General features: G+C 33.5%; 1 long non-coding RNA gene across 1 annotated transcript; it reads left to right on the forward strand.

Annotated features, from left to right (window-relative positions):
- The first annotated feature begins 413 nt into the window (after positions 1–413).
- On the forward strand, positions 414–6250 carry LOC136066341 (uncharacterized). The gene is made up of 3 exons (XR_010627790.1): positions 414–903; positions 981–1043; positions 5369–6250. It is a non-coding gene; the product is annotated as an uncharacterized LOC136066341 (long non-coding RNA).
- The last annotated feature ends 999 nt before the right edge of the window (positions 6251–7249 follow it).

Raw genomic sequence — 7249 nt, forward strand, 5'->3', positions numbered from 1 at the left:
ACATAAAAAATCACCAAAAAGTGTTTTCTAAAAAAAAAAAAAAAAAAAATAAAAAAAAAAAAAAAAAAAAAAAGCAGAACCCACCTCTTGACAAAGAAAAAAACAAAAAGCCAACATTACACAGGAAAAGTCATAAGAAAAAAAGAAAAAAAGAAAAAAGAAGAGCCAGAAACATAAAAGAGAGGTGGGGGCGATTTTGGCCAAATATTTTTTTTTCACTTTTCACTCCAATTTTCTCTCTAATTTAGAGAGACTATATTTTGAGGGGGAGGAGAGAAAACTTGTGGGCCTCACCACTTTTCTCTCCCCTTTCTCCTCTCAACCAAACAATGGAAAATGCTATTTTTTACCCTATTTTCTTCTTCTTATTTTTCATCCTCCCTGTTTTTACCCCAACTAAACATTTCTTAAGGGTCCATTTGATTGGGAGGATGGAAAAGTGAGAGGATTGAAAATATTTTAATTTCTCTATTTTTTGTTTGGTTGGGAGTAGAAAAGTGGAAGGATAGAAAAAATGAATTTGTATAAATTTACTCATATACCTTTGTGAAAAAATGATAGCCAATTAAAACAAAAAAGTGACCAAAAAAAAAAACAATCATCCAAATTATTAAAAAATAAAAATCATCTAAATCACTCTGCAGTTATGTGGTTCTTTGATTTTGCTTATAATGAATAATAAAAAATATATTTTTTCTTTATATAGTGTTTGTTTCAAATTTCTGCGACGTCAATGTCCCCTGTGTAGATTTTTTATCATTTTGGCATGGCTTGGGATTTACGTTGGATAGCATCTTCATGTGGGAGAATAGAATTCAGTCTTTCAAATTCATACCTTTAGCTTACCAAATTGCATCAACAATGGGTAGCTCAAAGGACACTTCGGGGCACATAATTTTTTAGGTTTGAAACTGAGCTGAAATTTTTATACTTTATAGAGTTGGGTGTTTGTTTTTAACCAGGATTGTTGGACTATGCAGTTTGATTTGGTTTTACTGGTGAAGAAAATGGCCATTGAGCATCCATACCACACAATCTTTCAGGTATATAAGCTCTACCCCTTTCGCTGGTCTGAAGCATATTATATGGCTTAAAGTTTTCATCCTGGTCAGTTTTTTTTACTTCATTTCATGTTACTTTTCAAGGAGAGGTTCTCAAGTAAGTGGCTTAAGCCAGGGGCGGAGTCAGGGGGGGTCGAGGGGGGGCACTTGCCCCCTCTGACTCCACCCAAAATAAGTTTATAGTAACATCCTGCAGAAGTGAGCAAACACTCTATTAAATGCTTAACCTGTTTGCCCCCTCTGATATAAAGAAAAAAACAAAATGCAGTCCCTAAAATAGCTCTGTTACCGAAAAAGAAAAGCTAAAAAGGTTACCCAGCGATTGAAGGATTGACGCCACTGTTAAAACATACTACATCATTTTCGTTTTAAAAATAAACTTTTATCAAGTCCCAGATTCAAGCATGTCACTACCATTCTTGGAACGTTTATCCCAACTTTCTTTTCTTTTTTATTTCATAAATTTTCAATTGATGGTAGGTCTTATATTTTAATATTTTATACAAAATAATTATTAAAAAAAAAAAAAAAAGTTTTAAAAATAAACTTTTATCAAGTCCCAGATTCAAGCATGTCACTACCATTCTTGGAACGTTTATCCCAACTTTCTTTTCTTTTTTATTTCATAAATTTTCAATTGATGGTAGGTCTTATATTTTAATATTTTATACAAAATAATTATTAAAAAAAAAAAAAAAACTAACTAATGTCCTTGTACTTTAGTTTCAAACCCTAACCTCCACTATCTTCTCTCTCCTCCCTCTCTCAGACATTTCAATTTTAAACTCTAGGTCTAGGTTTCTACTACAAACCCAAATTTAAATACTTTGAAGAATAAAGAACAAAAAAATTGAATTGTAGATATTATTTAAAAGCAATCAAAGCAATAGACGTGTATACAACATTAGGTATCTAAATTTTTAGGAATCAAATTAGATATCTAAATTTTATGTAATTAGATTAATCTCTTACTTTAATTGTTTGTAACTATAAATTGGTTATTTTTGTTTCGATATGAAATATATATTTGTACTTAATTGAAATTATGGAAAATCCTGAGTATAATAATGAGTCCAAATCAAGTTCTAAACGAATTCTCATACAATTGTTTTTGTTTTTGCCTTTGTAAAAATAGTCTTTAAATATTGCCCCCTCTGAATTGAAATCCTGACTCCGCCACTGGCTTAAGCTGGTGTCTTTTGGGTTTTTCTTGTCCGTTATGTGGCTTATATTTGACTTATGTTTATTGAGACGGATGATTTTGTCTTTATACATTAGATGAAGATCATTAGCATTTTCTTTGGGAGGGGGGTTTTGGACAGAAAGAAGAGGAATAGGGTGGATTATAGAGGATAGCGTTTGCCTTTTGTAGATTTACGAGGAAGGAAAGGGAGGAATTTAGAAGGAGAAACCCACCCATTTTGGTTTCCTATCCTTTCTGCCCATAATTGAGCAAATTGGGACACGTTGGAATGTCTTTTAATGAAATTCTGTGTATTTGAAAATACTGCTAAACCAAAAAGAAAGAAAGGTAGGTGTAACAAGGCTTCAAAGAAAGCCCTCATCCTTTCCTTTACTTTCTCTTCTACACATGTAAAATGGAGTGATAGACTCCTTATCTTTGCATTAACAATCACTTTAAAAACTCCCAAATAATTTATGGGGGAAACAAATGAACATGCAAAAGTATTACTCATAGCTCTTACTAGCTTGAGCTGAATTAAGCATGTTATGAGTAGTATATAAGCTAGGGGAAAATTAGTCATAATGTATTAAAAACATCATATAAATAATATGTATTGTGCTTGGGTAATTTAATTTTTACCCAACAAACTTCCCTATAATTGCATATTATTAGAAACACAGTACACCACCCATCATAAGATAGCGATTCAAAAAATGTATAATTGCATCTCTCTCTTTTGTTTCTTTTGTTGTTATAATTGCATCTCTCTCTCTCTCTCTCTCTCTCTCCTGCATCTCTGTCTTTTGTTGTTATAATATATGTTTCTTTTTGCTGTTAAATTCTGAAATTTTGTTGTTATCTTTTCTGATGAGCATTTTGCTCTATGACTATGGATGACTTTTACAATTCTATTCCGTTGCCACTTTCATCCGTATCTTAGATTATAGAATACTTACTCAAATTCAACTTCCTTCAACTTGTGCATTATAGTCTTGTTGAGGATTGAAGCTGTTAGACTTATGGTTAAGTGATTAAATTCACAATTTCCTAACAGCTTAAGCTTTTAGGACAATCGGTAATTTAACATGGTATCAGAGCAAGAGATCCTAAGTTCGATCACTAGTTTTACTCTACCTCCCATTTAAAATATTAAATTCCCACTTGTTGTGCCCACAAGTGAGGGAGAGTGTTAGACTTATGGTTAAGTGATTAAATTCACCATTTCCTAATAGCTTAAGCTTTTGTGACAATCAGTAATTTAACAAAAGCATCGGTAAAATTTATTCTCGAATAGGTGATTTATCATTACACTTTCTTACTAATATGGAAAAAAAAAAAAAAACTGTTTCCGTCAAATTCAGATTCAAAACCTTTTTATATTGGTCTCATGTTTCTTACCAATGTGTCAATTCTTGCTAATGAAACTTTTTGTTCATAGATTTGATATTGTGGGTGTGCTAAATGCTAACATGTTTCTTTGGGACTTTGCTTAAGATATTGAGTGACTATGGAACTTTAAATTGTGTTCAAGTCTATTACTTTTATTACCACAAAAGTTGTAGTCTCAGCATATGATAATGATGCCACTGGGTTAATTTTTTTTGGAAGGGGGGGGAGGGGGTTGGGCAGGTAGTGTAGGAAGTTGTGTATTTGCATGCTATGGTATTTTTTGTTAACATGGAGAGGAGTATTGTGGTGGAGGAGAATCATTGTATGAGCAGTGTTAATACTGTCTCCAAGTCAGATGGGCTGTTTATTCAGATTGACTTGATATCTATAGATCTTGTTAGTGCTAAGGATAAGAGTGATGCTAGTTAGTGTGAGCATTTTTATATACGATCTTTATCACTTTTAGTCCTTACGTAATTTCTAGGAGTTCTTTTCATAGTATATTGTCTTATTTTTGAATACCCTGCAATAGTAACATGGTTTTTTCCTTTGGGCTAGGTCTATCTTTTTATTGTTCTTTGGGCATTGTAAAGTTCTATAAATTTCTTGAAGGGATCCTCCTATGCACTTTTGTGTGGTTGAGTTCCCTTTTTTTTTTTTTTTTTTTTTTTTTGCGATAAAACTTTTTATGAATCACAAAATTATAAATCCTATTAATGATCATATATGTCTTATGTATTGCTCTAATTAATATTGTTATCCTCATACTGAAAACTTAAAACTAAATTATTTTTTGGAGAAAATTTTGCAGTTTGACTGTAGTTGGCAAGTAATATGGAGTTGTCTCTTGCATGGGTTACCAATGTTCAGCTCAATAATTGTAGCTGTAAGTTTTGTTTATGGAATCTTCTTTCGTATTGTCAATGTAGCTGTTGTAAGTTCTGTTTGTACAATCTTCTTTGGTAGTGTCAATCTTCTTTGATAGTCTCAGTATATTGAGGGTTCAAGTTCTTGTATATTTCTTCAACTTATTTTTATTTGAGCACCTTAAATTTTCACCAAGCTTGACTCTTCTTTTTAGTTTGTTTACTACTTCTACCTCAGTCTATGGAGTGGTTTTAGTTTGTGTACTACTTCTACCTCAGTCTATTACTATATATCCTCTGTTTATTATTCAGTTTCTCTTTCCTAATTTCAAAGTCTATGCAAAGTCTTCTATAGATGTATGGGTCCAGACTTTCTAGTTTTGGTTTTAAAAAGTAGAAAGCAGGAAAAATAATATCATAGATTGTATAAAGTATGTGGTCTCCATTCCAATATTTTGCTAAGTTGTGGTATGACATATGTTTATCATCTTTATGCAAGCTCTGATAACTACTTTATCAGCAGTCTATTCCCTGCCTTAGGCGTATGACTGAGTAAAATTTTTCTTTTCAAGTATTAAATCTCTTATGCCACTCGTGAGCATACACAACTAGTCAGTAATCTATGCAATGCATGAGAAAATTCAACAAATACAATATATTTTATTTATTTATAAATATAGAATCTAATAATTATGACAGTTATTAGATTGTGTTTGCATATAGAAATATTAATTCTATTATTTATAGAAAATATAATGTGCCAATATTCTAATGGAGGTTGTAAATATATGAGGTTTATAAGGAATCTTTATAGAAATTAAACTAATGGTTAAGACTTCAGTGTTAAAGTTGTTCTGTATATACAGGTGCTGAAGATATTATTGTGGCAGCTGCTTCTAAAGAGAGCACCCTAAAGCTGTTGAAGGTTATTTGAAAAAGGCAATAAGCTGTAAATTAAATGCCTTAAGAGAGTCTGGTTCTTTTACTGTCTCTAAATCAAATGTCGACGTGGTGCTTCACCTTCTAGACTGCCTCTGCCTTCGAGGATACCAACCAAACTCTCTTAACATCAACACCATCATTCATGCACTTTTCCACTCTAACCGCTTCTCTGAAGCTCACCGCCACCTTTTACTCTTCATATCTTTTCATTGTGTCCCTCTCAAAGGGGACATAGGACATTTGGCTTCTCTTGAGGAAATTTCTTGGAGGCAAAAGTCTCGTGCTTTGTTTGTGAAGGAGGGAGATAATAATACTCGTTTATTTTATAGATTAGCAATTTCCCATAGAAATGCTAATCTTATTAAGAGGATAGAGGTGGATGGTGTTCTTTATGAGGATGAGGTTGATGTGCACTCTCAGTTAGTTCTCTTCTACCAGGGGTTGTATGAGGAAACTGAGGTGAGGCGTCCTACTATGGATGGGTTAGATTTTGCATGTATTGAAGAGGAAGAGAGGTTGTCCTTAGAGAAGGAATTCTCGAAGGAGGAAGTTATCCGGGTATTAAGGGAGATGGAAGGTGATAAAGCCCTTGGTCCTAATGGTTTCACCATGGCTTTTTTTTCACAAATGCTGGAGTGTTGTGGAAATGGATGTCATGGATTTCTTTGATTACTTTCATCGGCACTCTGTGTTTGAACAGTCTATGAATGCTTCGTTTCTTGCTTTAATTCCCAAGAAGTGTAATGCTGTTAACATTAAGAACTTTCGCCCCATCAGTTTGGTGGGTAGTGTGTACAAGCTGCTATCCAAGGTGTTGGTTAATAGGTTAAGGGCGGTTTTGGATAATCTTATCTCTGAGTCTCAAAATTTTTTTGTTAGCGGAAGACAGATTCTGGATTTAGTGCTTATTGCAAATGAATGTCTGGATAGGAGTGTTGGAAATTTAGACCCCTTAAACACACAGATTGCGTAGCCTAGATTAATTAGCCAAGTTGTTACTTAGTCAAATTATGCAATTCTAGGTTAAAGCAATCAAATAATCATATCAAGATATAAAGCAGTGGAATAATAAATAACACAAGATATGATCACCCAGGAAACCACTCGGTAAAAACCTGGGGAGGATTTGACCCACCGATCCTCAAGGCATAACAAAATTCACTATGAAAGAATTGAAGTTCTTACAGAAGGACTACAAGCTCCCCGCTCGACTTCCTAATGCTACCCACCAGTAAAACTTCCNTGGGGAAGGAGGTGTAATTTGAGTTGGAGCTTTCTGATTTCTTTCTTTTCTTTCTACTAACTATATAAAAAACACAGAGACCCTTATCTACAGTTGTCTTGTTTTAGTCAAGTTTTGGTTTTTGTTGAGAAAAATGGTTCTTTTGGAGAGAATAGCAAGAGTCACCATTTTAGTCAAAGTAGAATTCAAGTCAAAACGAAATTCACCATTAGCTCCAAAGTTCAGAGACACTGTGAGACAGAGAGAGGGAGAGGACACAGAGTTGGTGAGTCAAAGATATGGAAAAGATGGTAATAGAGAGTGTGATTTTCCATTTCACCTGCTCAGTCTGGTTTTATTTTTGTATTGTGGTTGTGTGTGGGTTTGTCATAGAATGAGAGAGAGAGAGAGAAAGAGAGAAGCAGATTGGAGTGTTTTTGGTTTGATTTTTTGGCTCACTCACAAACCAGATAATCTCTCTCTCTCTAAATTTCCATTTCCATTTATGTTTTGATTTACCTCTTACCAAAAGTTCTGCTTCTTTTCTTTCTGTGTTGGCTTTAGTGGTCGGAAAGGGAGAGTT

This window comes from Quercus suber, unplaced genomic scaffold (genome assembly GCF_002906115.3).
Source record: "Quercus suber isolate HL8 unplaced genomic scaffold, Cork oak 2.0 scaffold_31, whole genome shotgun sequence".
In the NCBI taxonomy this organism is placed as follows: Eukaryota; Viridiplantae; Streptophyta; class Magnoliopsida; order Fagales; family Fagaceae; genus Quercus; species Quercus suber.